The following is a 19,700-nucleotide window of genomic DNA, read 5'->3' as shown; positions in this document are numbered from 1 at the left end:
GTAGAAGAAGGTTTCACTTTTGGGCCACGCACAGAAGAAAGCATCTGGGCCCGTGGTATCGACATTCCATGGCGCCAATCCCCACGGCCAAGCCAGCACCATGCAAAACGCTCCCTGCCATCAGCAGCCTATAGCCGAACCAGGAGCCCACCAACACATCAGGCGCTCAACCTGCATCGTCCCGTGGCCAAAGTTGCAGCGCCATCATCAACGCTCTGTGGCCAAAGTTGCAACGCCAAGCACCAACACCCTATAGGCGAGCCAGAAGTACGCCAAGTCACCAACACGAGGATCGTAGACTACTCATGCCTCTTGCCAAAGTTTGGTCGAATTTTTATGACAATTCATTCATGTCTTACCCTTTCGATTTTTTATTCTTGTCTGGCACCATTTCATGCTTACCTCGCAACAAGGCCGCTGTTACCTGCTAAGCAGGGTACTTAATGTTGATGGTGGTTTTTAGTTCAGGGATAAATTTTCAAAACCCTACATTTAATAGTCCGTCACTCCGCAAAGAGACAGAGCCATGTAAAAGTGATGAGTGTTCAACCTCTTCACTAGCGCATTTATTGAGCAACTCAATATTTTCTCATGAAATATATCCAGAACGGTGCATCTAACAACAATCCCAGATATTCTGTAAATTTTGGCACCTTACCTATATTACTCAATTAATATAAGTTCCTTTGAATACGTTATGTGCTATGTTCCCCGACTGAACCCTTAATGTTGATATGGCATGAAAATTTATGTTCACTCGCAACAGAGTAGCACGAATTTCCAAGTATCAAGGATAAGGTATTTGCATAAAGTATTCAATCAGAAAGCATACTACTCTCTGGAAATGAACTTAAAAGAACTCTGTGCCAACACATAAAATTCAATCGATTTTGTGATAATCCACAAGATTCAGATATTACCCTGATTAGTTTGCAAAAATTGGGGTTTTGCGCCTCGCGCAGTATATCAGACCTTGCCTGTCGAAATTAAGCCTAGGAAAACTAGGTAATTAAATCCGCCATGGATTAGTGAGCGCAAAACCTTTCCCAGAAACAGAAAACAAGAAATAAAGGAGCCACAGAATATGAGCAGCAGCAAAGGGAGTCGTTGTCATTCCTTAGGCAGCCGGCGCCATTTTCCATTAGTCACGCCCCATGTTGTCAAAACCGGCCCTATTTCCCTCGACCAATCAGGTCGCCTTAAACCTCCACAGGCACATAAGTTGTAGATGGGCCCATACTTGCCGGCCCTATTTCCCATCGACCAATCAGGTCGCTTTAAACTTGCCACACCCATGTTAGAAGTGTGTCCACGCCCATGCTTGGCCGTCCTCTCTTATGTTGACCAATAATGTTTCTCTAAACTTGTCACAGTATTAAAAGAGGCAAAAGTACGCCAGAGGGTCATAAATCCAATTGGTTTCCCAAAAATCGCACCAACATGCCAATGGCATGCTAAACATGCCGATAGCATGCTAAACTCACCATTCTGTTCCGCATGCTAATGGCATGCCAAACATGCCATGCCGAGACGATGCGCTAAACGTGCATGCCAAAGGTGCTACTTTGCCGCAATAGCATGCCGAACATAGCAACATACCATAAATAGCGCAACTACGTGCCAACCCACCTTCTGTTCGTGGCCAACGCCATAACAGACTTCAACATGGTTCTCCTAGCCAGTAGCACGACCTTGATCTAGTGGCGATGGATGAAACCCTAATTTCCAGTCGTGGCATAAATTATGCTACTTTGGGCCCCTAACATGCCACGAGCCGTGTAGACTTAGGAAACCTTAATAAAGGCGCCATACCATAGACACTCGTCGCAATACTTTCTCCTGTGGCCGTTTCCAGATGATGGCCTGGCTATGGTTCCTTTGGCGTGGCTCTAGCATCACTTGCACAAAACGCCATTGTGTCGCGGTCACATGCCGCATGTGATAATTAGGGTTTCGGCATGCCAAACCCTAATTTAGGCAAAGTTACTACGCCAACCAAGCAAAATAATGTTCCACATAACATTGGGATTGATGTGGCTACTAGAACTGATGTTGCCACACCACATTTGAGTCAAACACCAATGTGCCAAAATCTGGCGGCTATGGCTACGCCAGGCGCCACTTCCACCATTGTGTTATTGGAATGCGCCAACCATGCCACCGTGCCACTGGCATGCGCTAAAAGTGCCACTACGCCATTAACATGTATCAGTGGCGCCACTGTGCTATTGACAAGCACCAACAGGCTGTGGCCATAATCGATGGCCACCCTTTCTGATGAGATACAATCTTAGACGTCCAAATTCGCCATGGAATTGAAAAACCCGTGGCAAGATTCTGGCGACCAACCAAGACAAGCCTAATAGCATCACGTGTTATTTTCCTGTGGTAAGTCTCTTGACTTTGACTTTCCACACGTAGCAGACTGCTACACGTTTTCCACGAAAACACTCGAGACATCAAACATGTCACAAACTGGGGGATACTCATCAGGGTATTGGTCTAGCGGTTTACATCGTGTGGCGTGCAACATGCCCATTATAAGAAAGTGTCAGGAAACAGGGCAGTTAGTGGTGGCAAGAAGTAATGGGTGTAAACAAATCCATTTCCTTCATCGTGGAAGCGTGGTTTCTGGCGGTTACACATTACTCCACTCTTCCATCACTCAATCACTCCCACTTCCTACGAGACCAGGGTGCGTTCAAATATGACTTGTATAAATAGGTTTCACATATTTCCATCAAACAACAAGTTTTGGTGAGAACGACAACACAATATCTATAAAAACCCCAAACAACTGATAGCTTACATTCCGCAAGCCAGTTCCAAATTCTGATACAAGTCATAAAATAGCCACACCTTCAGAATTAACCATTCTGGTCTCAACACCTTCTTCGATTCCCTCCCTAAGACCAACCCTTCTCCTTCACTTTGTGACCGAAGCAAGACTGGAACGGCCATTTCTTGATTTAGGCCAGGATTGTACAGATTGATCCCTCGAATCTAAAGTACTCCCGTGCAGTGCATTTGTTTTAGGTTTAGACTCGTTTCTCATCCACACACCCAAATTTACCAAAACCAGTAGAAACAGTTTTCACCCATAAATAGTTGTATTATATAAAGCGATTGACCTGTAGTCACCAAATGATTGTGGCAATTGGACATTTGGTATTAAGCATAACTTAGTTTTGTTCATCTTCCGGAGCAATCTTCCACTCATAAAGAAACTTTGTATCATTTGTATGACATCAACTTTTGTAGTCTCCCACTTTGTTTGAAAGAATCCAGGTGGAAAGCCATCCGGGCCTGGCGCTTTCCATGCCTTCATGCTTTGTAGTGCTGTAAAGATCTCAGCGGCAACATTCTCGGCTTCTGTGATGCAGTTCGGTAAGAGGTTGAACATGTCATTATTATCCTCTGGATCAGTCGTGCTCATGATGTTGGTGAAGTGTGATGTGAGGAGTTCTTCGAGATTTTCCCTACCAGTACACCATGTCCCATTTGGTTTAAGTAGTGATTCGATACGGTTTCTTGATATCCTTCTATTTGTATGTTGATGGTAGTACTTAGTATTTTGATCAACCTCATAGAACATTGTGTCTCTTGATTGCTGTCGATAGAATTCTTCTTCACTTGCATGCCAGTCATTAATCTCATGCTCAATCTGCTTTACTTGTTGGGTGATATCATTATTCATACTTGAATGCTGCAATTCAGTTAGTTTCTCTTGCAAATATTTAATGTTATCATGAATATTTCCAAAAGTCTCCCTATTCCATTTAGATAGATACTTTCTAGTTGTATCCGGTTTCTTATCTAATCTAAAAGTTGCAGATCCATTAACATTTTTATACCAAGAACACTTTATTTGATCCTTACAAGATGCTTCCCTTAGCCAGCATTCAAAAAAATTCCAATTTTTAGATTCAACTGTCTCAGTGGGATAAAAATCTAAGAAGATAGGACAGTGATCAGATCTTAGGAATGTCAAATGTTTAAGAATAACATTAAGAAAAGATAAAATCCAGTCTGGGTTTATAAGAGCTCTATCCAATCTAGATTTTATTCTACCTGTGTCGTTCTTATTACTAGTCCAAGTATAGGGACTACCATGGTATCCTAAGTCCGAAAGACCTATACTTTGAATGAGTTGAAAATATTTAGAGGTTTTTGACGAAGAGCCAGAGCTATTATCTCTCTCATCAGCATGCATAGTAACATTTAGATCACCTACAAGGATCCAAGGTGCATCTATATTAAAATTATCACAAACATTCTTAATAAACTCCCACTGATCCTTCCTTTCTTGTGGGTATGGAGAACCATATACACAATAGAGAAGCCAACGTGGTTTAGCTGGATCACTCTTAACAAGACAATGAAACATGTTCCTATCATGGTAAATCATATCTAGATGAAAACCATCTTTCCAAAGTAAACAAATGCCTCTAGACCTTCCTACTGAAGGAACAAAGAAAGTATTGGGGAAACACAATGGACGAACATGCTGAAGGATTTTATCCGAATCAATTTTTGTTTCCTGCAAGAAAATGATGTCTGGCTGGAGCATTTTGTTTATGTCATATAAGTAGTTTTTAGTATCCTTGGAAGCGTAGCCATTACAGTTCCACGAAATTATTTTTATTTTGTGAATGCAGTAAAAGGAGTTTTCTATAACAGTAATTAAGAAGTTACTTCTAAAACTTGCACTATAAGAAATTAAAAGGGAAACTTGTGTATAAAGTTTTGAGAATACCTGCATGGTCATGTCCTGACTAGGATTTTTGGTTTCAACTTTGCTAGTTCCTGATTCATTTGCTTCCATCATCAAGTTGTTGTGACCGTCCATATCAGCAGTATTAGTGTTTTTATTTGAACTGGGTGGCTGAACATGAATATTATGAGGATTCATGGGTGGTTCATTATTGAGAACAGAATTTCTCATCCTCTTTGTTTGCCTATATCCTTCATTAGTTTCATCATTTTTAGCCCCAGCTTGCTGCTCTTCAACAAAGTCATAGTCTCTCTTCATAAACATCAGCTTCATTACGAAGATATTCTTCATATTCCTTCTCCGACAGACTATCAAGATACAAGAGATGAGAGGTGTGCATACATTTGGTGTCATTGTGATCGCTGACAAAACACTTGTCACAAATATTTTTTGGTTGAAGTTCCCAGTGGTATCTTATCCAAACTTTTCCTTCTGCGGCTGTATTCCACCAGACCCCCCTATGCAACGGTTCAGTCAGACTTATTTCCAGTCTAGCTTTAACTGTATTACCATATCTAGGTCTGCAGTTTGCTGGATTTGTATATATCTTCCTACCCATAAAACTAATTGCTTCATCTACTACAACACTGTTGAGATGCTCCAATCGGAGGTACTTAAACTGCAGAGTAAAAATTTGGTGAGTAAATTTGTATTCCGAGATTGGAACTCCATTAGTATACTTCTGGATAGCAAAAAGAGCTTCTCCTACGATCCAAGGACCATTTTGTATAACTTCACCCCTTTCTTGTTCAGAGTTTAGTCTCACAAGCATTAGATTTGGACCCATAACCCTGATATGTTTATTCCTGTAGCTTCTCCATATCGAGTTGATACCTTGTTTTATAGTTCTCATATCTATCTTATGTTTCCACATGATTTTTCCAAGGATTCCAAAGAGTCATTCATCCGTAGCAGCTTGAACCACCTGAGCTGAGCCAACAGTTCTTATGTTAACTAGTAAATCAATGTTAGCTCTTCTTAGTTATCTTAAAAGTTGGTTAACGCCATTTTCAGAGGTTGAAAACATTTTAGGGTTAACTGCAAAGACTTTTTGTTGAACTTTTCTTTGGCTCAAAGAATAAAGAGTCCACTGACGAGAAGGGTTTTTATAGATTGTTAAACAAACAAACCTACTATAGTTGTGAACTTTCCATTGGTGATAAGCTTCGATCCTAGGAATATGGACAAGATCTTGAAAAATTAGCTGGCGAGAGATCTGGTATTTTGAGATATATTCTATAAAATAAGAAAGGATATTGGGATTTTGGTGAAGCCTGTAATTACGGTTATTCTTGCTCACCAGTTTAGGGGGATTTTTTGAATTTGAAAATAGGAAAGAATATTGGGGTGTTGTGAAGCCTGCAATTACTGCTATATTTGCTCAATAGTTTAGGGGGACATTTTTGATTTGAAGATTTTGGTAATGGAGGTTCTTATCTTTAAGCTGGTTTGCTACACGTTTTCTAACTGGTAAAGATTGGGTATAATCTAAGATGAATCCTAGACTAGTACTACTGATATGTACCATCACAAAGATGATGGTTAGCACCACTGCTGTAAGCTTCATTCTTTTCCACACCACTGTTTTTGAATCTGGAACTTTCCACATGTTGAATATAAGGCCACCACAGGATCCCACAAAACAAGTCAGGCGACCTGCAAAGAATTAGTTTGCCATTAGAGTAAGATAAACGAATAATCTAAAATGATTTGAAGACATGAAAAAACCTGAACTTAAATAGAAAACTATAAACTGTACTCCAATGAAGAGAAGCTAAAACTCCATTAAAAGGTTCCACAAGATTTAATGGAGTGAACTACTAAAAAACGAAATATAGAGAAACTAAAACTTCATTAAAAGGTTCCACAAGATTTAATGGAGTGCACTACCAAAAACCGAAATATGTAAGCATGTAGTCAAGATTAAAAGAAAGTAAGATGGTGATGAGAAAGACAAAAATCAGATCATGAAGGAAATTGTAGATTCTCAAAAATTCAAAAAACCGATTTTTCTAATGAGTTAACTCATTAACCGCCGATTCTCAAGTGCACATTCATATTTATACCAATATTTCTCTTAGAAGTTGGAACATAACATTGCATATTCAGAAATATTACTTCTTATGAATAAACTTTTACTGCGAACGATTTCTTTAGGTTTTGTCTAAACTTTCGGCTTCGAACTGAAGCTTATGCATTTTTCCTTAGACATAAACTTTAAATATCAAGTGAATTTGAGATTATGTTTCGCACATCAGTCAACTGATACATTGAGAGGCAGTGATCACACCGGTGGCCTTTTCTTATGTATGAACCGGCAAGTTCAGAGGTTATCAAACCTGTTAAGCAGTCCTCGGCAGTAATCCTTGATTTATAATTTTAGACAATCTGAACTGCTCTTTAGCTTAAAAAACATGGGCATAATGTCTTCAAGATAGATTGGTGGTGTGATTCATTTCCGGCCCCATTAGGAAAAAAATGGTCGTATCGACTAACAATTTTCTCGATTGGACCCAACTGTATTCGTTATCTATGCGACACACCTAACAACTAATCCGAAAATCATGAATCTTAGATTCTATTGGTTTGATTCAGGATCGAAGTATCCTCTGGTGGTCGTGTTAGGAAAACCTATGATTAGATAGGCGGAGCCAGAATTAAAGTTAGTTATTTATGCAATTAGCTTATGATTAGCTATGGTCTATTATTTGGGGAAAGGTATAATCTTCGTCGTTCAAAATTTCAGACGATCTCGTCCACTCTTTGACCCACATACATATACACCACCTTTCCTTAATTAGACTACTATTGATGAAGGATAAACAAAAAATATATTAACACATTTCTTTCATAATTTTTTATTCTTCATAATTAATCAAATAGTTTTTAAGATTTTGAATGGAGTCCGGTTTAAAATGTATGAGTATAATAGCTGGTAGATTTGAGAGTTTATCGAGAAAATACGATTATAAACAAAACTTGGACACAATTTTAGAACTGAGAAAAACAGAATAGAGGACGGAAATAATAAAACTCGGAGGGAGTAAGTGTTATTTAGTATTGGGAAATATATTTATGTAAACATCTAATTTCGGATTTTATTATTGGGAAATATATGATTGTTTGTTGAAGTTATTTATAAAAGAACTTCATATTGTAGTTTGTATATTAAACACATAATGATAATAACTCACACTTCTTGTTATCCATGGCGAACACTATTAATACTACAGGTGCACCAGTGCCTATACAGTTACATGTTACTAGTGTTGATCCACCATATGAAAATAATACATCGTTGAATAAAAATTAAAAGATAAATTAGAACGATAGACTTTTTGTAAAACTTTGAGCCTTCATTAATCTTTCAAAAAAATATCTAAAGATCCTTAAATTAAAAAATAAGCCATATAACAAATTGATGTAGTTTGTGCAAGTATTGAACCTTCCCATTTGCATCCCATCCTGCCAGAAAAACTTCTACTATCTCATGGTTTCCTTTATCATTTAAATGAGCAACTCTATAGTTGTCCAGAATCTAACGACACCCCTTAAAATAAGTTTCTGGAGTTTCCCGTTGGAAACAAAAAAATATGTCAATGTGTCACAATAAACTACTAATACACTGGTCAACCATAAATATTTTTTTTCTTGATCAGAATAACCATGACATATTAATAATGCATATAATACGAATTCAACGGATTTGTACAAATTGATTCCACTTCCCATAACAAGCACAAAATTAACTCAATACACATTGGGTCTATGTTAACACCGATACACCAAACTGTGTCTTATTTTCCTTCAAGAAAAAAACAACTTTATTTTTAATAAATAGACAAATTTGTACCTGTTTATTTAACAAGTTACTTTATTAGAAATAACTTACTAATGCAACTCATTATTTTTATTGAATCCAAATGGCAATGACTAAATGTAACCACTTTTAACTTAGATACAACATTTTTTTTCAAAATAAAAATATTATATACCAAGTTGATAAGGGAAACACAAACCTAGCTTCATCATCTTTTCTCTAAGCAAAATATAACACATAGATCCAAAATCCATAGTGGAGTTTAAACGGTTTAACAAAAGGATTTAATTCGGTTACGACCTACGATTTTATGTTTGTTTATCGTTGTTTTTAGACAGAGCTTTAATAGCAACATGTTCTCCACGCTTTAAATTCTTGGCCAACTTAACCTTATCAAAATTTCATGTCGTAATTGTTATTCCTAACAATATGTTTATCACGATTCAAAAAACTTACCATATATTATAATATAAAACTATTTATTTAAGATCCGGAGGACATTCATAGGATTTGATAGAGAAATAAATTAAAACAGGGAAAGAAATCAAACTCTTTTTGTTTGGAATGGTAGAAACAAAACTCACAAATATGTTACTAATATATTTTCTCATGATTAAATTTTTGGGTAGATAAATTAAGGGAAATGGAACCCTAATTTTATTTATCGAAATAACTCTTTGAATAATTATATTTTGTCCATGTTTTACCACTCTGATAGGTTTACAATATTTGTTTGAGAGGAAAAAAAAACTAGGTCAACAGAAAATGATTAAAGTGGGTTTTAATTATACACGTCGATTAGGTTTACAGAATTAAAAAATTTGGGTTGTATTTCGTCACAATCAACCAAATTTGTGCTTTATTTCTAAAAAAATAATCAATAATGGTTTACTATAACTCATCTCGTCATTCATATTTCAACCACTGAGATATGTATTTGCCCATACCAATCTCAACCACTCCCAAAAAAAAAAAAATCTTCAGTATAACCACTACGTTATTCTATTGGGTACAAAATTTAGAACAACCGTTTGTATTCTTAAGAAAATAATAATACATATCATCAAAGATGATTAATTTAAAAAAGAAAACATTGATTGTTTAGAGAGTTATCTCAAAAATATGATTTTGCTGACCATCATGTGGCCAAATAGATTGCCATCTTCCTACCTTAAAGGAGTATGGGGGTCGGGCTTCTGTAATAGTCTAGTATAACTAAAAATAAAATATAAAGTTATAATTTTTAGTTTTCGAAGAGCGAACTATACATATACTGAAAAAGACCTAACTTCTACTATGCACAAAAACCCCAAAACCAAATCTAGATTTACTACTCCTGCCCAGTTTAGATCAGCTAAGAACAAAGCTAAATCGAACCTAACCATAAAAAGATTTTCAAATATCGAATCTTTCTTGAAACCAGAACCTCTCGCTAACTCTCGGCTCCCTCTCTTAAAACCAACTTTTATAAACCCAAAAATCTATCGAAGCCTAAGAATTGAACCTTAGTTTTAAACCAAAAATAAAAACCAATAGCTGAAACAAGAAATTGGAAAATAAATTGGCCCAGATTTGTGAAAATCCGATTCCAACAGTGAATAACAGAGATGTTAAAAAGAAAAAGAAAGATGAAAATCTAAAGAAAACAATCAATAAGCATCCAAAAGGTAAACTAACAACTATGCAATTCTTTATTTTCAACTTCAGTTAATTTTGGTTTCAAAAGATTTCAACCAATTTGATTCTTGAAAATATTTTTATTTCTTATATCGGTAAATTTTCTTTGAAATCGGGTTTGGATGCGAACTTGTCTCGGTATCACTAATTTAGGTTGGAAAAAAGTTCGGTTTCAACTAGTTTATAATAATTTTGGTTGTGAATAAGTCCCGCTATCATTAATTTAGGTTGAAATCAAACCTTGGTTATGACCAAGTCCTAGTAAATTCGATTGCAAATCAGTCACGTTAACATTGATTTAAGTTGGAACCAAAATTTATTGTCAGCCAATTTTTAATAACTTTGGTTGCATAACAGTCTCGATAGAATTTATTTATAGCGTGTTTGGAGACCAGAAGCAGAAGTAAAAATATTTTGCTTCATGAAAGTTAACTTTTTTTGTTTTTAGAAGTCGTTCGGAAATTTTATACCCAAACTAACTTCTTGCTTTTTGACTTCTAGAAGTCGAAAATCTATTTCTTGATGAGTATTCAAACATGCTATTAGGTAACCACGTTTTAATAATTCTATCAGCGATTCAGTCTCCATAGTATTGATTTAGGTTGAAACCAAAATTTGGTTTCTACCAGTTTTTAATAATTTTTGTAGGAAATCTTAGTGGTCAACATGAGTTTTTTTTTTTTTTTTTACATGAATGAATGTGTTATTAATTAACTATCCTTTTTTCAAAATATGTAGAAAAAGCAAGTAACAAATGTTACAAGTGCATTAATCCCATTGATAAAGGATAAAAAACTTCATATGAAGGCCCTGATAAGGAGGCTGGCACCTACATGTTATCAACAAAAAGGAACGTAATCAACTATGTTTCATTTTAAAAAAGTTTCTTCAAAATATTTAAATGTTCTGTATTTTCAGGATAGACTGTTCCTTTTGTGTTCTATTACATGAAGAGCAACTTGAAGGATAATATGAGTTTATTGAGAATAAGTACAACACATAAGATCAACAATATAGTAATGAAAGTTGGCCTATAAATTACTCATGGATGCTTACTAGGCTTGCAATGTTAAAACTATCTGATTAGAAAAACAGTGAACATTATTAATTCTTGCTGAATTTATTGTAAAAATCTTTTTTGGTCGTATTAACAAATTTAATATACACTTTGTAATGTTAACTGTCAGTCTAATTGATCAAAAACCATTAATACTTTTGGTTGCAGTGAATTAGTGAGATTAGTAAAAGTTACTGTGATTTTTTTTTAAAGTTTGTATACATTTGTCTTCTTCAGTTGGAAAATAATTTGTCGATATTCGAACACTACTATATCGGCAACTGTGGAAATGTACACTTGAAGATTATCAACTGGAGTTATATCAAAATACTCTTATAGCTTCTTTTTTACCAACCTAAAATCATCGAAACTTTCTGATAATTTTTAATGTGTGTTTGCAATCATACAGTTGGTAAAAAAAGTCAGTCAAATCGCATTTTTGTTATATGTCTTCATGGACTTCGCTAATCTAGTTTTTGTATTAATCTTTGTATGCTAATGACAACACCCATGAAAGTACTAGGTAGTTGGTTAACAAAACCACTCTCATGATCATTTAAAGATAAATTTCTACAAAAAACGTGCAAAAACATCAAAACTGATATTCTTAGCCATTAAGAGCGTCTCCAATGGGAACTTCGTGTGAATTCTATATGTAGCTCGTTTTTCGGGGATGTGAAATCAAATTCCCTTAATTTAAGGAGGTGAGAAAATTTCATCTCCAACCATAAATATTTTTAACTTATTTAGTGCAAAATCTATTGGTTTAAAATAATTAAATAGTTTATTCTAACCTTAGATATTGGTGATTAGGACGTTCACATCCTCTAAAACAACCTCTGAAACTAGAGGATGACTTTGAGGATGTAGATAATTATCATCCACGTAATTTTAATACTCTTTTTTAACATTGCCATTGGAGAAGGATTTTTGTCACAAATTAGGTAAATCCTATGTGGCCTAATTAATAGGAAGTTGAAGATGTGTCGTTGGAGATGCTCTAAGGTCACTAAATTTTAATTTATTTTGGTTTCGTTGAAACCAAATTTGGCTTCAACCAATCGAAATTGTATGTATCATTGGTTTCATAGAAAATTGTAGGGGAAAAAAAACAAAATCATAACAATTAGGATGGAGAATACTTAATCAAAACTATATAATCTAACCACACCTAAACCTATAAAAATAGAATTGAAAATCAGAATCAAAACCTAAAATCTTACCTGAGAATTATGTCGAATTCTGAAGAGGATCGATTAATTTGTCGGGATAAAACCCTAAATTGTGATTAGCTCTTCTCATCTAACAATTTTGTTTAACAAAATCAACTTGAATATGAAGTTTTGTGAATAAAAACTCATAAATAGTATGACGATCTTTCTCTTTTCCAACAGTTCTGTTTCGTGAATTCAACTTAAATTGAAGAAGATGGTCTTTTTTACTAAAAACCTAAAATATTATGAATATGAGATCATGTTTCATTCAATTAGTTGCACTAATTCTAATTGAACCATTATCTAGGGGTGTCAACGGGTCCGGGTCCTCCCGGGTATCACTAGACCCGGACCCGGACCCTACTTATAAAGGTCGAGTCCGGTTCTTAAATTTGTGGACCCAGAACCGGACCCGTTTAAATACCCGGGTACCCGTCGGTTCCGGGTACCCATTGGATCTAAAGAAAACTATTTAAAAAATCTCAAAAACTTAATATATTTCTCTTTTTAGCTTGGATTTAAGCAATTTTTATAAAAAATTATTATTATTTCTTATGAATGTACTGAATAAAGATTAAATGTAAGAGAAAAAATTTAAATGAGTAAAATATCAAAGCTAAAACTAGAAAAAATACTTATAATTTTGCTAAAAACATGAATAAAAGTATGAATAAACGGGTACCCGATACCCGCGGGTACCCAACGGGTATTACCCGTTTGGACCCGTTTAGATTCGGGTCCAATCGGGTAATTACCCATCGGGTCCTAAGTAGCTAATGGGTCCAACTTTATGACCCGGAACCGGACCCAAGTCTACCGGATCCGGTTCCGGTTCCGGGTAATGGGTACCCATTGACAGCCCTACCATTATCCCTTTTCTCATTCAGTGTTATTTTTGGTATTTGAAAAACTTTAAATAATTAATTTAAACATTTTTTAATTCTAAAAAATCTAGGATTTACACTATTTTTTATCGGGCCGTGAGTTATAACCCCAAAGGTATCACTATTCATACACAAAAACCCCAACAAAACAAATTGTTCACAAAAACCCCATTTAGCATAAACTGTCTATATTACCCTTCTAATTTAAATCACCCCAACAAAAACAAAAATCAACCCCACCTTTAATTTTTATAATATTGTCACCAACAACAACAACCCACCACCACCACTGCGTCACCACCACCACCACCTGCCACCGCCTCCAACCACCAGCGCGCCACCACCACCGCCACCCACTACCACAACCACTGCCTGCCACCACCACTGCCGCCACAACCACCATCACCTCAACCACCACTACCATTACCTCCGCAACTCAAACTATTTTCATCTTACCTCCTCAACTAAAAAAATGATGAAACCAAACACGCCGACTTCCAAGTCAGGCCGAATAAACTAAGAAAAAAATCAGGTGAAACCAAAATTTGGTTTCATCATAAAATAAAGGAGAAGGAAGAAAGAAGAAAAGATGAAACAAAATAAGATGAAACCTACCACCACCGTTAACTGCACCACCCCCATCGTTGCCACAACCACCAGCACCCACAACCACCACTTGTAACACCCCAAAATTTGGATCATGGATTTAATCCAAATTCTAGAGGTTACGTGCGGGTATCGAAAGCCTATATCTAATCATTCACTTAAGCTCCAGGCTTTCATTTCGATAACCAGGTCCACCGAGCATGTTTTACAAAGTGCTTATCAATCTAACAGATGGAAGTAACAAGGCTTAACCAAATAAAAAGAATGCCAAATTGTACACAGTGGAAAAACTGGGCAGGAACATTTCAAAACTGACGTCTCAAACAGCCTACGCTGTCGAGGCTCCACAGTCTTCAATATAAATCCAAATTCAGATCTTGACCCCAATTCTAAAATTAGAGAGACTTAGCTTTCAAATGCACCTGAAAAATCCAAATTCAGAGTTCGTTTGGTCTGTGAAAAGCATGTGCAAAATATGTCACAGAACTGTGAAGCTACATAATTCAGTTCTGCCAATCTGTGTTTCAGGGGACAGATCTCCAAAACGATAATTCGAAACGCTAATTCCTTTAAACCCATTGTAGACAAGACATAGAGGAATATTTTTCGTTAAGCAAGTGTCGCCTAAATCCCTACCTATTGGTGTCTGTTTTGCAGACAACAAGGTGCAGGAAAATTATGTCAGAAATCATGGTTTTTTCAACTTGCAGTTTAAATATAGCTTTCAAAGACAATCACCATCCAACATAAAATCCTTTCAAATGTAGAATATAAACTTTAGGGATAGTATTTCATGTGTCTAAGTCTCCCATATTTATGTTCTTAAAGAAAAACATCAAAATACATGGAATTGAGACAAAGAGTAATGCATGCTTAGACTAACGACTTCTCACTTGCTTCACCCTTCGATAAAATCTGCAAAATCGTCAATTGGGGTGAGATGACGGCTCAGTAGGCTTATGTTCCCATCCTCAAAGAGATGCGGAAGAAATATCAGAAAAACAAAAGGATGAAATGTAAAGAAACGACTATAGAACTTCAAAACATACATGGTGCATTCATCAAATAAAATTCACAAATACAATGAAGTCTCCGACAAATCAATTCATTTAGATTTCGGTACATTGAGTCCACGGCATGAAAACCTTGATTCATACACCCACCTATCGTTTCTCGGCACGGACAACCGCCATCGATGGTCGGGAAGCTATGTTCCCATGGGGATCATTACCCATTTCACTATATCAGGGATCATTACCCGGCGCAAGATGGAACTATGTTCCAAATAACGGAAGACATGGACTCAACCAGTTTTCTCAAGAAATTTGCTTTACTATCAACCAAATGAGATTCATTTTCAAACAAACAGAATTGCCTCTTCATCAAACAACAAACCAAGAATGCTTATCAGCAAAGTGTATATGAAGTTTACAAGCACCCTAATCCAGTAAGGTTTCCCAAATTCAGTAAGTTTCAAACTTGAAGTCAGCATTTTTAACTATGCAAGAAATAAACTTACTCCATGTAAAATGATGACTAAAAGGCATATATGGAAAAAAGAGTTCAAAATCAGGCTCCATGGGTGTAACAAAATTCAATGTCCGTTTAGGAATTTTTACAAACATCCTAAGTTCACATAAAACAGGCAGAAGGGAAAGCTTGAAATCATTTCCTTTCCACTAGCAGCCACGTACCCATTCAATAATTGATGACAACAAACACAAAATTCAAGTTTGACAAACAATTTCGAGCAAGAGAACATTCCAATTCAAATCATAGAAATCAAACTTTCAATTAGTAATGGTTGTACCCAAATGAGAAAGAAAATTTCTCCAAGATGATGAGTAGTAAACCTACCTCCAAATCGCTCTAACCCAGTCGTCTTCCTCCTTTAGAATTGTTCCCCTATCCTAAATTCGATCCCAAACTCTCATACATATATAACCCAATACGTTACTAACCCTTCATTTTCTTATTAGTCCTAACACCGGAAACCCTTCCCTTTCTCATTTCTATTTTCATTGGTTTTCTTAATAGGATTGCTAATTTTGTTTGCACCCAGACCCGTGATAAATAGGGTAAGAGGGTGGAACAATATCATTAAAATTCCTAGCCTTAGCTACACTATGGGACTACTCTGTGTAAGGTGTCGTGCCTTAGAGCAACCACAATCAAGACCAAATTTGGGGACTAAACCCAAATTTAGTCTCAAAATGTGCCGCAGCGGAAGAGAGTAAACTCAAATTTGGTCGCCAAAATTAGGGTTTGAGACCAAATGTGGTCGTCAACCCAGACTAAACTTCGTTTAGTGGGACGGAAGTATTAATAGCGTATGAAAGCAGGCGAGATTTTAATGATCGTATGAAATCAGACGAGAATATAATTGTCGTTTGAAGGTGGGGCGGTGATACAATTAGCGTATGAATCAGGTGCATCTATAAACTCCGCCTAACCAAACGCATGTAATACATACGCCCCAACACAGGCGTAGTTATATTGTACGCCCCAATGGGGCGTTGGTATATTTTCCGTCCCAATGGGGCGTTGTTTTAATGTCCGCCCAGTGTAATGCATGACTAACTTTAAAATAGACTTAATGCATAAGCTAGGACCAAGCATAAGACCAGTTAGCTAAGACCAGTTAAGCTAAGACCAAGCATAAGCATAAGCTAAGACCAGTTATCTAAGACCAAGCATAAGACCAATTAGCTAAGACCAGTTATCTAAAACCAAGCATAAGCATTCAGGCGTTGATAATAAATACGCCCCAGTTCAGGCGTTGATAGTAAGTACGCCCGGGTATACGTTGGTTATATGTCCGTCCCGTATCAGACGTTAATTGTAACTATGCCTGTGTGGAACGCTGTTAATACTTACGCCTGAACTCGACGATGTTAATACTTACGCCTGAACTGGAGCGTTTGTTATACTTCCCCTACCCAGACGCACCTTCTATGTCCGCCCGAGTCATACGCACTTTCTATCTCCGTATGTATCAGACGCACATAACTTCTCCGTCCCAGTAGACGCACTTCCCATCGCCGTCCCATGTTAGGCGTGAACTATACCTACGCCTCAATCAGGCGCACGTAATAACTCCGTTTCATTCAGACGCATATTTTAAAGAACGCTCGGTCAAGAAACGTGAGTATAAGTTCCGTCTGCACCAAGCGTTCGTATAAGTTACGCTTCACCAAATTTTGGTCGTCCCCCATTGCGCTTGAACACCCAGAATACCAATTTTTTTTGGCTTTTAGTCTGGCTTTTGGTATTTGGTCCGTCTCATGACTGTGGTTGCTCTTAACCACTAAAATAAGAAAACGTATAGTTAGCCTATCTGTATGCACAAAATGTAACCAATAAATGATATACGAAACTTTCAATTTGGTCTTAACCTAACAGTATTATCGATTTCGGTTTAACCCGATTCAAATGCATTTAAAACGGGTGACGGAAAATGCGGGGTATCACGCCACTACCATTACCTCCTCAACTAAAACTAATTTCAACAGAAAATAATCCACCTGTGTTTCATCATAAAAATTTGGTTTCATAGAGATCAATATTCAACAAAATGAAAAAAATACGATGAAACCTAATTAGGTTTCATCATTTTCCCACATATTGTCATTTCACCAACATAACTTCAATGATGAAACCAAACACGTCGTCTTCCAAGTCAGGCCGAATAAAATAGACAAAAATCAGGTGAAACTAAAATTTGGTTTCATCATAAACTTAATTTTCATCATTTAAATATTTGGTTTCATGATAGAAAATAGGCAAGTTTCTGGTTTCATCATAAATTTCATGTTTTCACCAACCAAAACTGTCAGAATTTGATGAAACCAATTTTGGTTTCAACATAAATCTGTCATTTCCCCTACACAATATTGATATCGACGATAAAGATGTATTATCATTTGCTGGTGATGATACATCAGAAGGTGGTGGTGTTGGTGGTTCTAGAGGATTGAATGAAGGCAGATCTGCAAGTACTGAGTTGATTGTAGAGGATAAAAGGAGAAGGAGGAGGTGTTTTTGGTGGCGGATTTGAAGGTATTGGTGGCTTTAGATGATAGAAGTAGGAGGATGAAGTAGTGATGATGGTGTTAATGGAGGAGACAGAGGTGTTGTTGGTGGCGGATCTGGACATAACAACTGGTTTGGTGGTGGTGAAGCTACTGTTGGCGATAAATCTGAACAAAAAAGTAGAAGAAAAGAGAATGAGGTGTTCGTGGATGAGATAGAGGTGTTGTTGGTGACATATCTGGACATAGCGGCTGATTTGGCGATGGTGGAGCTACTGTTGGTGATAGATCTGAACATAAAATTAGAAGAAAAGAGACGGAGGTGTTCGTGGAGGAGATGGAGGTGTTCGTGGAGGAGACGTAGGTGTTGCTGCTGGTGGTGACAGAGGTGTTCCTGCTGGTGTTCATGGAGATCGATTGTTTCTGCTGGTGGTGGGGAGAAGGAAATGGAAGAAAGAAGAAGAAGAGGAGATAAAAAAGGTATGTTTTTTTTTTTTTTTAAGTAACAAAAACTAAATTTACTCATTATTATTTGACATGGGGTTTTTGTGCCACTTTTTAATCAAATGGTTTTTATTTATTAAAAATAATATGGCTGGATTTTTTTCCTGGCTTGATTGGGGTATACCCAAATTAATTGGGGTATATCCATATTGTTCCCAACCAAAATAGAGGGTTAAGCGGTGTCTAATATGTGTAAAGTTACCTAATTACCCTTCTTCTAATAATAACCAAAACCACCCCTTTTGGGTTTTAGATCAAAAGCTTATTAATTTCTTTCCTTCTCCTTCATCATAAATATAATGATCATTTCCTTTCTCCTACTCTATATTTCATCATTTTCAAATGAAAAAATATCGTCGATTGTGATTTTTTTTATTGTCGATTAATCCTTTCAAATTCATTCTAATACTTTGTTTTTTTATTTGAATGACAAATTAGATCAGAAAATTTGAAATTGTTGAATTATGGTTACACAGTCGGCATGGTATTTGTTTGCCGAGCATGCCGACTTTTCATATTTATTTTTAGTCGGCAAGCTTATAGGATGAACAACATGCCGACTTTTCATATATTATTTTTAGTCGGCAAGGTTATAAGATGAATATCATGCCGACTTTTCAAAGAGTTTTGTTTCTGAAAGTAATATTTACAGGGTCGGCACGATATTCATCCTTATACCTTGCCGACTATAGTTTAGTCGGCAATATTATGAAATTAAAACATTGCCGACTAATTATGCATTTGTAACACCTTTCTCTATATGACAAAAATCCTATAGGCGGCAAGGTATTTTTTGTCGACCTTGCCGACTATAAGGTAGCCGGCAAGGTAAAAAATTAATAAGATGCCGACTAGTGAAACATTTACAACAGTCTCCTGTGTGTCAAAAATAATAAAGTCGGCATCTTCTTCATTCACCGACCTTGCCGGCCGGATATAGTCGGCATATTACTCATTGTAGACCTCGCCGGCCAGATATAGTCGGCATGTTCTTCATTCGTCGACCCTGCCGACTTTTCATAGCTTTAGAACTGAAAGTGTTGATTTCTTTTTTTAATTTTGAGTATGATTTCACACATCAGCTTTGCAATCCTCTTTTTAGAAGTGTTCGGGTAGTATGTTTTCATTTTCGT

General features: G+C 36.5%; 1 long non-coding RNA gene across 1 annotated transcript; it reads right to left on the bottom strand.

The window, feature by feature from the left end:
* Positions 1 to 14,726: 14,726 nt before the first annotated feature.
* LOC113274004 lies at positions 14,727 to 16,071 on the bottom strand. Its single transcript, XR_003322705.1, has 2 exons — positions 15,890 to 16,071; positions 14,727 to 14,947 (listed from the first exon to the last, which is right to left on the bottom strand). It is a non-coding gene; the product is annotated as an uncharacterized LOC113274004 (long non-coding RNA).
* Positions 16,072 to 19,700: the final 3,629 nt, after the last annotated feature.

Source organism: Papaver somniferum, chromosome 4 (genome assembly GCF_003573695.1).
Source record: "Papaver somniferum cultivar HN1 chromosome 4, ASM357369v1, whole genome shotgun sequence".
Taxonomy (NCBI): Eukaryota; Viridiplantae; Streptophyta; class Magnoliopsida; order Ranunculales; family Papaveraceae; genus Papaver; species Papaver somniferum.
Note: the sequence above shows the minus strand (reverse complement) of the source record. Positions and strands in the feature narration are given on the sequence as shown.